Source organism: Scatophagus argus, chromosome 11 (genome assembly GCF_020382885.2).
Source record: "Scatophagus argus isolate fScaArg1 chromosome 11, fScaArg1.pri, whole genome shotgun sequence".
NCBI lineage: Eukaryota > Metazoa > Chordata > Actinopteri > Scatophagidae > Scatophagus > Scatophagus argus.
This window is the reverse complement of record NC_058503.1, coordinates 14,359,517-14,376,852: the sequence shown is the minus strand read 5'-3', so window position 1 is coordinate 14,376,852 and position 17,336 is coordinate 14,359,517.

Below are 17,336 nucleotides of genomic sequence, written 5' to 3'. Positions count from 1 at the left end.
ATAGCCCTGCATCGAGGCAGGGTGCTTCAGACAACCAACCAAAGAGACAAAGAGAAGAAAAGAGCTAGATAGTAGGTGAAAAACACAGCATAGATCCATTATATCCACAATCAGAGTTCATATGAGTGTCTTCAAACCATTTTTGAAGGGCTTCTGTTGCTCTGTGGTATTCTGGAGAGGGTGATACACTGTTTGAAATCATCAAATGTGACAGGGGATTTTGCAGCTAGAGCCCACAGCGATACTGAGATCGTCTGATGCTGGCAAACCATTGAGAGGGAAGTAGATTTGGATGACATGCAAGAGAATGGCCAGGACCTGGAAGAAGGACCCAGAAAGAGGTTCAGCGGAGAACAAGAGCATCATAGAGAGTTTCAAAGGATAAGGAGCTCTAAGAGTAGGATGAAAAGTCAGGTCAGTGTAATTCTTTAGAGAGATTAGTGCTATCTTCTGCAGGGTTTTGGACATTTAGACATGCCTCAGCACATAACCACACACACACACACACAATACACAGAGACCTACGAGCATGGACGCACACGTGCACAAGATTACCCTCATCCAGTAATATTCACATCACATCTGATGCTCTGTTCATGACTTCTGGCTACTGACTGACTCTGTCTCTGTCTGTCTGCATGTGTGTGTGTGTGTGTGTGTGTGTGTGTGAGTGAGTGAGTGAGTGTGCAGGGTAGAGCACATATGAGATAAAGGAGTCTAATCCTAGAGGAACATCTCTCTTTTATCCTTGCACCCCTCTTTCTTTTTAGCAACATTAAAGGACAATGTAATGCTCCTGAAGTTTAGTGAGGGGCGGGTGTGTGTGGGTGTGTGTGTTTTTGGGGGGGGAACCTAAAGGGTAACAGAGATGAAGAGATTAAGAATGAAGGGTGGGGAGATTTAGCAAGAAAAAAATTTTTTGTCTTTTTTCTGTCTTCATTTCTTTCTTTCTGTCTTCATTTTTGTCCAGGTGTATCAACCCAATACAACAACATAAAACATGCAAACAAATGGTTATTACACTATATATACCATGCTACACTACTATACAACTTAATTGCTGCTACATTAGCTAGAAAACAAGTTGTTACAGATGATTAAGATATAAAAAAAATAACAACAGAACCGTCACATTAGTTCAGGCAGAGATCACTTTGCACTGACTGATTAGCATCCGCTGTTTCATTCATGCTTCAGAGTCATTCACAGCAGATGCAGCCAGTACCATCCAGTCATGAGCACTGATGACATGAAGTTATGAGGCACATCCATAATCGCCTGACACTTACATATATAAAGTATATCACCATATATCACTCAGTTGATAGGATCATCCCAGCAGAGTCTTTGTTGCTAATCTGTATAAGTATTTGTTATAAATGTGCTTCTGTGTGTATCTGACTGAAATACATGAAAAGATGATGCAATATTTAACAGCTGAGTGTAACGTCAGTGCTGAGAACCACCCAAGAAAATAGATTTAAAAGCATTAAAGAGATTCTGAAGGAGCCAAAATCACTTTCACGTGTTTTCCGGTCGGTTTCTCTCTGGCTGTGACATTTTCTGATATTTTGCAGCTTCTAATTTTACCCAAACCAAATATTCATATGGTAAGATATAGAAAATAATATACACTGATTTGATCAAAAAATGTGTTGAATGTCTTGTATTTAGCTTTCAGTGCAGCAAACAACTTGCTTTGTACGTTTTTTTTACAGTTTGCCGCGTAGCACAGAGTTGATCTGTGTCTGCCTCTCGCTGTTGGCAGAACTGACTCGGTCTGTTTCCTCTGGGTTGCCAGGTTTGTCTGTGTCCTCCTATCTTATTTCCCAGACTGTTAAGGTCTTTCTCAGAGTCTGGTTGTTTATGGTGCTCGGACAAACTGCCACTTAGTAATGAATACATATTTTTTAATAGCATTGAGGTTTTGTCATAGACTTTTTCTTGTTTTGGTCCTGGTTGTGTAAATTCTATGCTGAGGCTGGGTGCTACTTTTTCTACGTCTTTCCCTATAGGAAGTTGAGATAGCATGTGTATCTAGTTACTGCATAGATTTTACAATGGGAGAGAAACAGCCAAATGCTAAATGAAAGGCAGAGCAAACCCAGAAACCTCCATAAAATCCACACACGAGTGCTCATATATCCACAAGTACACATACACACTTATAGATAATGACAGCGTGTACATTTAAGAGACAGACCAGCACTGTATCAAGCATCCACTGAACGTGTACAGACAGACGCCCGAGCTGCTCATGTGTTGGAAGTGCAAAGGAAATGCCACAAACAGGAAATTCTCCAGGATTTCCCACAGATTCCCCCTCTCTTTATGTGGCGGACGGTAGCCCAGGCTTGACCGCAAACATGTAAATAGACAGAGAGAAGTTGTTTTGCTGGAGGAACACAGGATCTGGATCAGACTTGTGCTCATGGTTATGACGATTGACGTTGGCCGTGATCTGCGGACTCATCACTAATTAAAGAATCTCCAGAATATGTAATCATATTCAGAGCTAAATATTGGGAAAAATGCTCAAGCTGCATCAACATGCTATAAATAAAGTTTTATTGACAAGTCCATTGACAAAAAGCCCGGTTTGATCCTTCAACATAAAAATCGTCATTCCTTCGTTTTTGGGAAAACCGAGGCAAACCTCATCAAAATGGGTCAGTAACAAACAAAGATGTGCTTTACAGGAAGCTGCCATTTATCAGTTTTATTTTTATCAGTCAGTTCTTTAAATGACCTTCTTTGTACCGGGAGCCCTGCAATTGACTGGCAACCAGTCCAGGGTCAGTTGGTCAGTCAACTGAGATTGGCTCCAGCCCTCCTGCGACTCTGATAAGTGGCATAGAAAATGAATCAATGAATGAATGTACCTGGAAAAAAGTGTGCTACATATTATTTAGGATCCTGTGTGGTAAGACAAAAGCTGGACTTGTGTCCGAGCTAAAGTTAAAGTTGGCAACTTTACTAGCAATGCTATGGAGGACGCAAGCAGCAGGATGAGGATAAAGATGTGCTATGTGAAATACAGAAACCTAATCATAAGAGTGTCGGTGTGATGAAAATTGAGGAAGTTGCAGCTATGGTTGGTTTTGTTATAAAATCCCGAGAAAGTAAGAAGAGAACTACAGCCGAAAGACCTTACTGAGGATTGAAGGGATGATTTGGCATTCAGAGAAATGCACTTATTGGCTTTCTTGCACCCAAATTAGATTTGAAGATCGATGCCACACTTATGCGTGTACAGTAAATATGAGGCTGGACCCCACAGCCTGTTAGTTTTGCTCTTTCCTTCCTTTCAGTCTTCCTATGCTAAGCTAACTGGCTGTCACTGCATATTTGATGTACGAATATCAATCCTCTCATCTAACTTTCCACACAAGAGGTGACACATAAAGACATTCTCTATGGCCTGTTCAAGCATAACAAGACTGAAGAAAGACAATCCACTCCATGTTATTTCTATTATTCTGATCGTGAATAAGCACACACTCAAGTTAAAGTTGTACATTGCCTGCACCAGCTCAACAAATGACTTGAAAGAAGGGTCCAAACAGAGATGGGTGATGAGACTAGATTTTGACCAGCTAGACTGCTAGATTTGCTAGATTTGGGACCCTTTGCCTTAGCCGTATGTTTGTGCCACATCTAACATATGACCCAGAAAGATTAATTAAAAATAATACATCTGAGTAATCTTCAGCAGCTTTTGCTCATGGTTTTATGAGATCATCAAAGCTCTGCAACCACTGACTCACAGGCTCCTGCCTCCTGTCCCCCTGATAAAGAGCACACTTCCCTCCAATCTGTTCTCAAAGAATGACCTTTGAGAAAGCAGAGGAAAACTCCCAGTGGCGAGAGCATGTTTACATCTCACTAATGCCTCTGATAGGAACGTCCACTCTGACAAACGAGCAGCAGATTCACGGCCAGACCATTAAGAGCCATGTGATTACTTCCAGTGAAGACTAAAGAGGGGTTTTTAAGAAATGTTAACATTTCATGTGTGAAATAGAGGTTTCTTTCATTCCTGAAATCCTGCATTCCTTTAAATCTCAGCCACAAAATAGCTGGTTTTTAACAAACATTTAAGGACCTCAAAGGAACAATGAACAAGCATTATTAAATATAATTAATGTCGTTTTTTGCAGACTAAGCACAGAGGAAAAGGGGAATGGAAAAAGAAAAGAAAAACAGTAAACAGTTAACAGTTTCTCGCTGATTAAATAAACATTAAACACACATGAAACATTCATCAACAAGTGAACAGTGCGGATTTCCAGCTGCTTAGTGAGTTTAAGCTGCTTTCCGCCTGTCTGAAAGAAAACCAGAGGATCATCAATCCTGTTGACAGACACACACACACACACACACACACACACACCAAGGTCCCAGGATGGTAAAATCATTGGAAATGTATGAGCTTCCCTCTGTCTACGTTGCTATGACAACCAAGGAGAGGATTTGTAAAACACTCGACTAGGTGGTTATGTAACCAACATCAGTTGCTCAACCTTTGGAGAGTCTGACCAGCTGACATTCGGCGCCATGAAAGGATCCACTGATGAAATCTGCGCTCCTTTGGAGTAAAGATGTGACACAGATCTGATAATCTTTTGGCTTCTTAAATGGGAAGGAACCACTTTGTGGACTGTTTAGGAGGCCAACGACAGAAAAAGAAAAACCGACAGATCAGATCTGCACAGCTTAAGTCCTGCAATGGATGTGAGGCCTGTTGCCGTGGCTGTGAGGGGAAGAGAGAGTCAAAGAGTGAAATAATTCATGAAAAAGGGGCAAAACAAAAAACAAATGCGAGTATAAAATAGGCAGGCGAGGACATCTGTAATAAAGTAAAATGTTTAATAAAAGACCATAAGCCATTTTCCACAAGCTGTTTAAATAAAGTGCTTTATTGAGATCTGATTTTGTCATGCTTTTGGTGTGTAAATGCACGTCTCCAGTGTCTGCAGCGCTGCATGGGCAGGAATATTGCAAGTGTTAGTATGTGAAATCACACCTCACTTACGTACACAACCCCTGTTCACTATGAATGAGTCCAGTGTTCTGCTGTTTGTCCGTGGCTGCTGGTAGCAATAAGGCTGATCACTGATCCCCAGGTGCCAATAGACTGCTTCCCTGGCCTGGCAACACACACACACACACGCACATACCCACACAACCTTGACCAACTGACCCACCCCCATCATCAATGCAAACACACACACACATACAGGTTCAGGTATTATTCTAAGCTTGCCCTCTGGCCCCGGTGTGGCCACCTACAGAATAATAATTACTGACTGAATTACAAGGAAATACTTCCAGACAGACACACCACACACACGCACAGACACACACGTATGACAACAGGGCAAACAGATACAAATGTGCCTTTGCAAATACGTTTGTGTTCAAAGAGCCTTGTCACACATACTAATCTTTCCACATTTTCTGCACACAAAACACGCACAGACCAACAGAAACAAACACAAACACGCACATACGGGTCAGAACAGTGTGTTTGCTTTCTCATGGTGTGGTTTGGTTTGATTTGGTTTGATTTGGTTGTGTCTTTTTTCTACAAACAACAAGCACATGCAGTCCGCAGAAAATCTTTTCTTTTTATTCCCCTTCAACCTGATATCTTGAATAAAGCATCATGAAAAATGATTAGTCATAGTCAGTGGCCAGCAAACTTTTAAATTAAATGTTACGATCTGTTTAGGCTTTTTATTCCAGATTATGCTTCCCTGTCAGATATTTATTTAACTTTTTTAAAAAGTGGATCTAGGAAAAAATTGACAAAATTTCATTGGACACACCCGGTGCCATGTGTTGTGTGTATTTTGCAATCCATGTTGTTCTGGAGTGACGCCTGAGCTGCAGGGAGAGACAGAGCCAATTATCCAGTTCACATGAACACCCTGGCCCCCTCCAACGCTCCTACATGCATGGGTGCATCCACAAACTGAAGCCAAATGCATATTTAATTAATATTTCTTTTCTTGCTCTCCCGCCTCTGCTGTTTTTTTTTAATTTGTGAAAGAGGTTATGCGGTTTGATTTGTGTGAAAATAATTGAAGAAGAAAAAAAAAATTAAAAAGCATCTCATGAGAGGCTACTATCAAGACCTCAAATCTGATCCAGTGCATACTTCCTTGGCACAATGAATTCAGGGCCAGAGCAAACTGGCTAATTTATTTTGAATGATCAGTAACGCTCTCAGCAAAATATGGGTGAATTATTATACCATTCTGATGACGGATATCACAAAACCACACATTCACACACATGCACTACACTGCAGAGACAGACAGAGGCTCAGTTAGGTGGACAGCAGTCTGATTGATGGACAGAAGTTCAGAGAGTCAGACAACATGAAGAGTAAGACAAACAGCAGAAAGAGGAGTTCAGTTCCAGTCAGCCTTTCCTTTCGCATCACCTTTCACTCCTAACACCTGAACTCTGACCTGACGCATGTGACATGGAGGAAGTCCATCACACCTTTGAGAGTGTCTGGGTCAAAGATTGGTTCATATTTCATGAGTAAAGTAGACAGCAATCAGCCTTAGAAGAATTTGAGTCACTTTCTTTCTTCTTATTCTTTTTTTTTTTCTTCAGGGGGAATTTTTTAAATTTATGATGTTTGAGTCTAACACTTTTAATTCTTATTTGATGCACCTGCAGTCAACCTGAAGTCAACACTTTAATGCAAAAGCTATTAAAATATCATACCAGTAAAATTTAGAAAACCAATAACAGATGGCACCACTACATTAAATAAAGAGTAAAGAAGGTGAAATTAGTTTTGTATTAAATGTGATAAAATTTAAAATATATTTATAAAAATTAAGTCAAACATCAAAAACATTACAATGTAAAAACAGTAATCATGACAGAAATAAAGTAAAAACTAGTGGCAAAGCTAAGCACTCTCCAAAATATAACATTAAATCTATAATGGATCATGCCAGTATAATTTCTGGTTCAGAAGATTTTGCAAAACCACAATTAAGGAAACCTTCAAAGTTAGTTTCCACTTTCTGTATTATAGTTCATTTCTGCCTTTCCCCCTCAAACAACAAACATCGCTTTGAGTAATCAGTTCACCTTTTTCATCACACCTCAGCCTAGTTCATTAGATAACACTGTGCTAGCCGACGGTAAACATGCTACCTATAATACCAGATTGGCTAACACCCGTGTTGGTTATGTGACTCTCACTCTGTTACTATTCCCACACTAAAGTTCTGATTCCTAAATTGCACTTTTAACAATGCTTATTTTACTCTCAATTACAGGTTTTCTCTGCTACCAAAGGACTGGGCGGTGGAGGAAAGCATGAGGAGGAAAGCTGACATACGATAAAACAGGCCGAGGTTACAGTCGCAGTGATTCCATAAATCATAAGTCAAAGAGTTGCAATAGGAATTAAAATAAAAACTGGTCCTGTGGTGCCACAGAAGCAGTGAAACATGGGGATTCTTGGGTATTATATAAAACAGGGGCATGTTATCCAAATGTAATTACTTTAAACTGATGTCAGTAATGTATACAAGCATAATTCTACACTGTTTGATCTATGATATATAAAAGTTATTGATGACTTTTATAATTTATTCCTGTGGAGAGCAGTTTAGGGAGGAGGAGGAAAAGCCGGTCTGCGGAAATGCATACTATGACACTGGGAGTTATCATTTTGATCAGTTTTAAAACGTGTGTGTGGGGGATGCACGCGGGCGTGCCAGTGTGTGTGTGTGTGTGTGTGTGTCAAAAGCTTTTTTAAAATCTTTTTTTATCTTTTGGAGCTAAAATATTGCAATTACATTTTTCCTGACGGAGCAGATTGCAACTTTGGATTTAAATTCTGCTATGCTGAAGATGAAACTCAGATGAAAGATGGTTATTCTAAGCAGGCCATTGATTCCTGTAAGAGACAAACCCTCCCTGCAGAGAATGTTGTTTGTCTAAGTGTTTCCCCAGCCAGCGGATATTAAACCACCCGTGATTCTGAAAGCAGAGTTACATACAAAAAAGAGACAACTGTTTCTGTCTGTAAAATACCGGAGTTACATGATGCTCTTTTGCTGAATGGGAAGCTACATTCCCAGACTCATGGCTCTTTCATTGTGGCAATGATTGCATGAACACATACACACAAAAAAGATTAAGAAAACATCTTTTTTAACTATTATTATTTGTTTATATCCAGTAACTGGCAACTTTAAACTGAAACATCCTGACTGTCATGCAAACACACATATGAAATGTTGCACAAAGCCACATGCAGGCAGGGACATACATGCTGTACACTCAGAAGCATAGGTAGGGATTTATTGGGAACAGAGGTCGTACTTCGTATGTTGAGGGGCACTTTGAGAGTCACTAATGTCTGAAGTAAAACAAAAAACACTGCCTCCGGTTAAAAAAAAAAAAAGCCCCCAGACTGCCTGTGACACACATACACACACGCATATGTAACCCAGAGTTACGCTCTTAGAAACACACTTTCTTGCTAACACACACCTGTTTGTGCACCCATGGCCTTGTCTTTGCTGGCCTTGGCACACCTGCACTGCTGTCTGCTCTGAAAAAACTTTAAGTGGGAATCCATCAGGTTTGGCAGCATGGGTCTGTGTGTGTGTGTGTGTGTGTGTGTGTGTGTGTGTGTGTGTGTGTGTTGTGACAGAGAGAGAGAGCAAGAAGGGAGATGAAACAAGATAGGGAGGATGTTCTGAAGTGAATCAGAGTTTGTGGATTCATAAAACAGTTGGCTATGGAGAAATGACCTCTGCTGTGAAATGGTGAAACATTCTGCTGCTTCTTCTGAGAGAAAAAGACAAGTGGATTTGTTGCCGGGCAGACAGATATTGAAGTCCAGCAGACTGTTTATACAACACAGATCCGGGCTTTCAGCAAGTTCTACAAAAGCTTCAATACTGAGAGTTAGACAGAAAGGCATCGAGATAGAGCAACAGAGCAACATTCCCTCCGAGCAAACCTGGACAAGGAAACATGTACATTCAAAGCCGAAAATGTAGTTTCTGTGAAACCGTCTGGTTAAAGAGAGCGAGAGGAGGGGTGAAGTGAAGGGAGGTGGGAGCAACCGAGCAATAAAGCAGGTAGGTCAGACAGAAAGAATGGAGAAGAAAGAACAAAGCAGCCACAGGAAGGCAGCAAGATGGGAGCTTAAACATTGCCATTCTCCTCGTGTGCTGTGGCAGAGGTAACAGGAGGAGGAGGGGTGGGGGGTGGAGGGAGGAAGGGCAGGAGGGCACCTTAACATCAAAAGAAGAAGGAGATTATGAGTTTGACCTCTGCAGGACAGGACAGCAGGGTTTGACCCCTGACATCTGTAAAGATAATGTTACTCTGAAACATCTTTAATAAACACTCACACACACACACACACACACACACACACTCACACGACAGAATGTGGTTATCTGCCTTTTTCAGTTTTTGGGTCTCTGCTCCTTCTGTTCTGCCTGGCAAGCTTGGTTGCTCACTTTATCTCTCTCCTCTGTCTCATCCAAACACACATATCCACTCAGCTTGTACAGTAAATAAAATAAAAGCTGGTCGTTGGCTTTGTCTGTTCCACCCTGAAACACACGTAGTCACAGATAAGCAGTGAATAAGGGTGTGCAATGAATAAGATTTAAATATTGTGGGGGATTAGACGGGCTCCACTAAACCATAATACACTTGTCTCACCTGCGAAAAACCACAAAATGGAGCAAAAGTAGAGACAAGTGTCACCTTGTCTCTAGTGGAAAAACTGCAGCTTCACTCTGTTTTTTTGGATTATTAGTATTCTGGTGCACTGGCTGATAAGACGTCATATCAACATAACAATCAACACTAAAGAGCAGAATACAGAATTGCTCCTAACAGCATCAACAAAGCTGTACTCAACAACAGTGGCTGAAGCTGTTGGAAAAACATTTTTCTCATTTCCTGAAGCCACCAAAAAGAAGAATTTAAAGTCTGAGGAGTGTACAGACATGGTGTTTCAATATCTGGATAATTAAGTTCACCAGATTCAAGTTTTTACTGCCTTTTGGAGATGCTAAAAATGCAAAATTGCATCAGGAAACACCAGCTGTTTCTTATTAGCTGAAACAAATTATGTCCTTTTTTCATTTTCGAACCGCCCTTGACCTTAATTGAAAACATCATGCGGTCAAGAAAAACATAAAGAGAGAATTTGTAGGTAGTTGGGAACAGATACCTCAGCTAAAGAAGATGTATAAGGAGGAAGTTAATATCCAAACTTCTTCCTTTTTTTTAACTTCTTCCACTTTTTTGTTGGAGTTATATAACATTTTCACCACTATGTGAAATGTAAATTATTCTGTATGTCTCGTGTGTCGTATTATCCACACTTCTCCAAAATTAACCCTGACATATTTGGTATATCTAACAATGTTGTGACCTCCTGTCTAAAATAAGGCTACGGGGCTTTGACTGCACAGCTGACTGTGCTGTGCATGTAGGACTGATAATGTAAATTAAAGAGTCTTGCTCTTACTGACTTACTGTTTCTCATGTTTTCCTCTGCCTTCTTGACTCCTCTGTGTGTGTGCGTGTGTGTGTGTCTTCTCTGTGTTGTTTGTGAGTGATGGGTGTGGTCACCTGCCTCCTGCTTCTGGACTTCCTGGACAGCTGCTGATCATTAGCTCATTAAGCTGCTGCAGTATGTCAACCCTGACTTGCCATTCAGTTTCTGCCAGTCCATTTAGATACTTACGATGGTCACATTCATTCAGCCAAATTCTAGATTCTGGTCACCGTCAGGTATATTTTAGGCCTCCAGTTGACGCAGCTGAGGGATACTGAGAAAACTTTGCACCATCTGAAGGTCAAATGGGAATCTTTTTCCATTACTATCAGTTTATCTCAGAACAACCTACCTCAGAGTGCACAGAATATTGAGAGAATTTGCGTACACACTCTCACATAACACACATCCAGGCAGTTATCTATGGCTCCCAGCTGTTAGCCTTTAACCTTACAGTTACATCACAACTCAGAGACACCTGGGTGTACTTTACAAATAGAGAAGCACACGCAAGCTTGCACAGACCCCCCCTCCAAAAAAAAAAAAAAAAAATGAAGGATTGCATGCACACAGCTACATGCATACATACACAACAGTGTAGATGCCTATGATGGAGCGGCACAGATAAAATTAGGAATTAATGAGTCTCAGCGGACTGCGGCTGTGCATCTGTCGAGTGAATCAGCACACAGACAGTACAGTACCTGGCTAGCTGGCTAAGTGATTCTGTGTGTCTCATCTGTCTCTACATGACCAGACTGGATAAGCAAAGCCATTTGTCTAAAAGAGTCCTGTCAGTGAAACATCTGAGGCCAGAGCAGCTCCACATCCTGGATGTATAATGAGTGAACATCATATGAGTGAGAGAGAAGGTGGCAAAAACATCTCCACGAGTGAGACATGAATAACAGTACTGCAAAACACCCATCCATTATCTAGCACCACTTATCCTTTGCAGGCTCATGGCAGGCTGGAGTTGATCAGGCAGGGTACAACCTGGACAGGCTACCAGTTCATCACTGCAGAGATATACAGCCATTCATGGTCACATTCACACCTATGGGCAATTTAGGCTCACCAATTGACCTAACCTGCATGTTTTTGCACTGTAGAAGGAAACTGGAGTACCTGGAGGGAACCCACGCAGACACAGAGAGAACATCTGTACTCCACACAGAAAGGCTGTGGGTTTGAAACCAGAAAGTTCTTGCTGTGAGGCCACAGACCTCAAACAAACTAAAGTGATAATAGAAAGCAATGCACTGAGACAGCTAAGGCTGTCCCGCTTTCGAAATTTCTTATTCATCTGAGGCAGTTTCTGATGTGGCTTTGTGAATTTGCGACTATCAGGAAGTGATATGGTATCCATCCGTGCATTTTCTCAGGGGGGCTGGAGCCTATCCCAGCTGACTACGGGAGAGAGATGGGGTACACCCAGGACTGGTCACCAGTCAATTGTAGGGCTGACACACAAAGACAGACAACCACACACGCACGCACTCACACCTAGGGGCAATGTAGAGTAGCCAATTAACCTAACGTGCATGTTTTTTTTTTCGGGGGGGGGGGGGGCGAAATTGAGGGATTCAAACCCAGGGTCTTAAAGGAAACTGGACTACCCAGAGAAAACTCACATACTTCTCCACACAGAAGGGCCCAGACTGGAGCTGACAGGTTGCTACAGGTCTTGGTGTGTGGCGCCAGTGCCCGATCTGATATCCAGGCACCTCAGTTCAGCGTGGCTGTTGTGCTAAGTACAAACAAATGAGTACCAAACTGTGATCCAATACAGTAGCATGTAAAACATGTAATCAGCCTGAGTGATGTCATGTTTGTTTTGCTTTGCTGGACAGGAAAAAAATGATGTAAGCAATAACAGGGATGATGACAATGAGATGTTTTCTGGATGAATTCACTGTATCCAGTAATTCAGCTCATTTTTAATGTAGCACCTAGAGGCCCAGTTGGAATGCAGAGATGCACAGCTTTCTTTAACAAACGCAAGAAGCTAAATAAACTTACAGCACAGTGGGCTGCAGTGTGACACAGGAGATCACATTGAAACACCAATTAGGCTGGGATCTGGGCTATCTGGGGCGACATCCTGGCTCAAAACTGCAGCTTGAGAACTGAGGAATTTAAATGGCTGAAAGTAAATGGAAATGAGTTTAGTTTTCTGTCTGCAACGGGACAAGCAGAGAGGCTGCAGGCTGTGAGATGATCAGATTTTATCATCACACAAACACACAGTTCACACCCTGATAATATGCCTGCTCTGTGTGTGTGTGTGTGTGTGTGTGTGTGTGTGCTTGGTAAGAGAGTATTTGCAGCAAGAAAAGTCAGTGGTGAAAAGCCAAATGTCCTTCCTGTCTGAGAGATATCAAAGGCCAACAATAACACACACACACACACACACACACACAGACACACACACACATTTGTTTGTAACTTCAATATTTTCTATTCTCCTGACTCCAATAAGTTTATTTTGAAAGTATATTAGTAGGAGCAGTCATTTCTATAATTATCTCTCTACTATTTTTACCAGCAACCAATGTTAATGTGCTGCTATTCAAAATGTGATCTGATCCTTTATGCACCACAGGAGGAACATTACACACAAAGCAGCAGAAGTCATGGCTCACTAAAATGCACAATAGTCCAAAATGGATGTTATGATATTCATGTAATGATGAACCACCTGCTTTGTAATGAAGCAGTTCACGTAGATGGAAAAAAACATTAATTTCCCTATCCTCTATGGACCAACGCCTCTCTGATCCCATAATTATTCTCCTCTAAAATAAACAAAGATGGCAGATTTGGGGGTTTTTAACAAAAAAAGTGAAACTTTGCCACTTTCTGCAGGGCATGCTGTCCTGGTCTTAATTTATCAGGAACAATGCTGACCTCAGCTGGACCAACTTTGTTACTGCTCTTGTTTACACTCCATTATGAAAAGCAGTGGGCGTCAGAGAAGACTGAATTATGTAGCAGTTCTCCCCCAGAGATAAGTCTGACGGGGTATACAATAAGAGAGAGAGAGACAGGCAGACAGAAAGATAAAAGGGGGGCTAGACAGGCGAGACAGCAAACAGAGAGAAACAGATCGATGTAGTATACAGATAAACTGGTACAGCTCCTTTGAGGTGAGAGAGAGAGAGACAGATGGTCAAAAAACAAGCGAGACAGACAAGCAATAAACAGACTAAAGCATCCCACGCTTAATTAATTAGAGAGCAAAAACACTGCGGGGCTCTCAAATGCCTGAAAGACAGTTAGATGTGTAACATGCCCACAGCAACACACACCGAAAGCAAAAAAGAGACACATGCAAAATCAGACATGCACACACACACACACATGACAAAGGAACATTGTATCACCTCTTTTCACAGCTCTGTAAATGAGGAGAGTATGATGAAAACAGGGAGGAAAAGAGCGCAAAGAGGGAAGATGAAATGAACTGGCCAAAAAGAGAAGGATGGGAGAGGAGAGGAGAGGAGAGGAGAGGAGAGGAGAGGAGAGGAGGCCAGAGGAGGAAGAGATGGATGTTAGTACAGGAGGAGAGAAATGGAGTGTGAGATGAAACAGAGAGCGGGGAGGTGGAGGGGGAGGAGGAGGATGGCAGATTAGACAGAAGAAGAGGAGCCAAAAAATAAAGTGTAGTAAAATGCAGTGGAGAGGAGTGAAATGATCGAGGGGCACGCAGATGAGGAAAGAGGAGGAGGGAGACAGGAGACGCTGTGACCTCACACGCTCGACTGCAATGACGCTCTGAAGATCATCTCAAGGTTGTTAGATAAGGGGGAACTCATCCAAACAGAGGACAGAAGGCAGGGGAGGGGAACGAAGGAATGTAGGGGAAAGATTGTGAGAAGACCTATGGTGGTGTAAGAGAAGGAAAAAATAATAATAATAAAGGGAGAGAAGGATGAGAGGGAGGTGAAAGGAAGCGTGAAGAGATAAGAAGAAGATAGTGTAATAGTGAGAGAGAAAGAGAGTGATGAAGGCCATGGAGAAAATGATTCAGTGACTCAAGTTGCTATGGGGCCTGCAGTGGCGTGCAGTGTGTGTGTGTGTGTGTGTGTGTGTGTGTGCGGATACATGTATGTGTGTACATGTATGTGGGTATGAAGCAAGCATGCATGAACATATGCACAGTGCACTTGTATCAGTATCTGCAGACACGCAAAAATGCAAGAGTGTACGTTTACGGATGCATTTGTGTGTGTGTGTGTGTGTGTGTGTGTGTGTGTGTGCGTGTGCGGATACATGTATGTGTGTACATGTATGTGGGTATGAAGCAAGCATGCATGAACATATGCACAGTGCACTTGTATCAGTATCCGCAGACACGCAAAAATGCAAGAGTGTACGTTTACGGATGCATTTGTGTGTGTGTGTGTGTGTGTGTGTGTTTGTGTGTGCGCGCCTTGGCAGGAATGATTAAGTACAATGAACCTGCCAGCCAGTAAACAACCATGCAGGCTGTGTCCCATTCCTTAATGAGTTCCCCTTATCTGTCAGCCTCCTCTCCTCTCCTCTCCTCCTTCCAAGCATCCTTTATTTACTCTCCTTTACATTATTTCATTCACGACCCTCTCCATGTCCCATTATCATTCATTAGGCATCCTGCACTTCCACTCCTCTTTCAGTATTTCCTTTTTTTTTTTAGCTTTATCTTCCTCCCGCCCTCCCTTCTCGTTCTCTCGATTCCCTTAGAAAGAAGAAAGCAGGAGGAGTTGACATTGTCACGGTCTTTCAGACTGTGGGATGCAACACTAAGCAGGGATAATTTGCTCAAATCAGAAGTCAGAATTATCTTGTTAATATTAATATTAATTTTAGCATCCCTAGCAGTGTTGCTCTTGGAATGGCAATGTTGGTTTTTCACTTCATCACTTTGACTGCCAGGAAATTTGCATGCAGGATTAAGGTTAGTGAGACCCTGACTTTTCATCTAGCGCCACCATCATGTCAGTGTCTTAATTTCCAATACTTTGTCTTGTACACCTACCAGCGAAACTAATGACATTCTCATCCACTTGAGCTATAGGCCTGGTTAATTAATGTTAGCATGCTAACATGCTAAAACAAGATGGTGAACATAGTAAACATCATACCTTCTAAGCGTTAGCGTGTTAGCGTTGGCACTGCAGGCACATAAGCATGCTGATGTTAGCATTTCACTACAAGCATCACTGCACCTAAATACAACTGGCTCGTTGCAGACTCCTGCTGACACAATGCCTACAGTCAGTCTTTGTTTAACCAGGTGGGCAGATCTGAAACACAATGTGTCATGACTCCCCACTCTGTTTGCCCTTCAAGCTAATTTTCCCTCCACTAAGTGACATGTGGGCTACAGAGAAAACCAAGTTGTCACAATGGCCATTGGCTATTCACAGGCTATCAGTGAACTTTCCACTGAAAATTTGCATCTGGATTTAAAAAAAAAAGCATTAAAACACTTTTGTGTGGAATTTATATCTCTGACAGTTATTAAATAGCTAACAAAGACTAAATTCTTGAGATTTAGCAGTTATCAACGTCAGCCAAATATTACCTTGGAATAGTCTCCAGATGCTTCACATTCAGTTTTTAAATATTAGTCTGTGAAAATGTTCCAGTCCCCACCATCTGGACACATCCTGGTACACACTTCATTTCTGGGCTGCACTATTTTGTTTAAAAGCTGAAAAAAAAACTGCTGAAACAACCCCAATCATGTAAACACAATTAAAGAAAAAATTAAGACAAAAAAAAGAGGTGATTAAAGAAAAAAGTGCTCTTGATATAGTAAAAATTAGTCCACCATAGACTGTGTTTTCAGTTTATATCAACTGACTTCTCAGGTCACTTTCTACACATGTTGACGACAAACAAAAAAACACCTGGTCATGACTTGAAGGCGTGCTTTCTAATGTGTTGCCTGCCATAAATCAAATTAACTGCACTTATATCTAGTTAATGGGATTAGAGCGGGGACACAGTGTAGGAGACATCAATCTAGCCTGGAAGTCAGCCATGAATTTGGTTCTTTCACATCTCACAGGGTCTCCTTGGCCAGCTGGCAGGGGCTGCTGGTTATATGATGATTTATAGTAATATCACCATATTCTGCTGCAGCAGTGATTTCGGTAATTGTATAACATATTCACTAGCTAAAGATTTAAAGGAATAGTTTGACATTTGGGGGAATAATCTTATTCACTTTTGTGCTGAGAGCTAGATTAGAAGATTGATACCATTCACATGTCTGCAGGCTATATATGAAGCTACATCCAGGGGCCGATTAGCTTAGGAGGCAGGGAAACAGCTACACAATTAAATCACAACTTATTCCCCCCTTCATATCTACTATGCAGACATGAGCATGCATGGCATCAAGCTTCTCATCCAACTCTGGACAAGAAAGCCAAAGAGTTTATTTCCCAAAATGTGAAATTATCCCTGTCTCAACATTTTAGCTTCTCTGTTTTATCACTAAGTGACAAGCTCTGATAATGCTAGAAAAAAGTCTGTCTACCAGAGAGGGACCTTCTCTACCAGAGAGGGACCTTCTCGTCCATCTCTCAGCAAGAGAGCAAAAAAATGAAGGCCTACCTATTGCTTCTACTTCTTTGAAAACAGGATTGGTGTAAAATCCACCACTTGGGTGGAAACATAATTTTTAAACAAATAACCAAGTTAAAACAAATGAAAGAACAAATGAGATTGTCTGCCAACAATATTACTATTTCCCCTAATTTCACAAGTC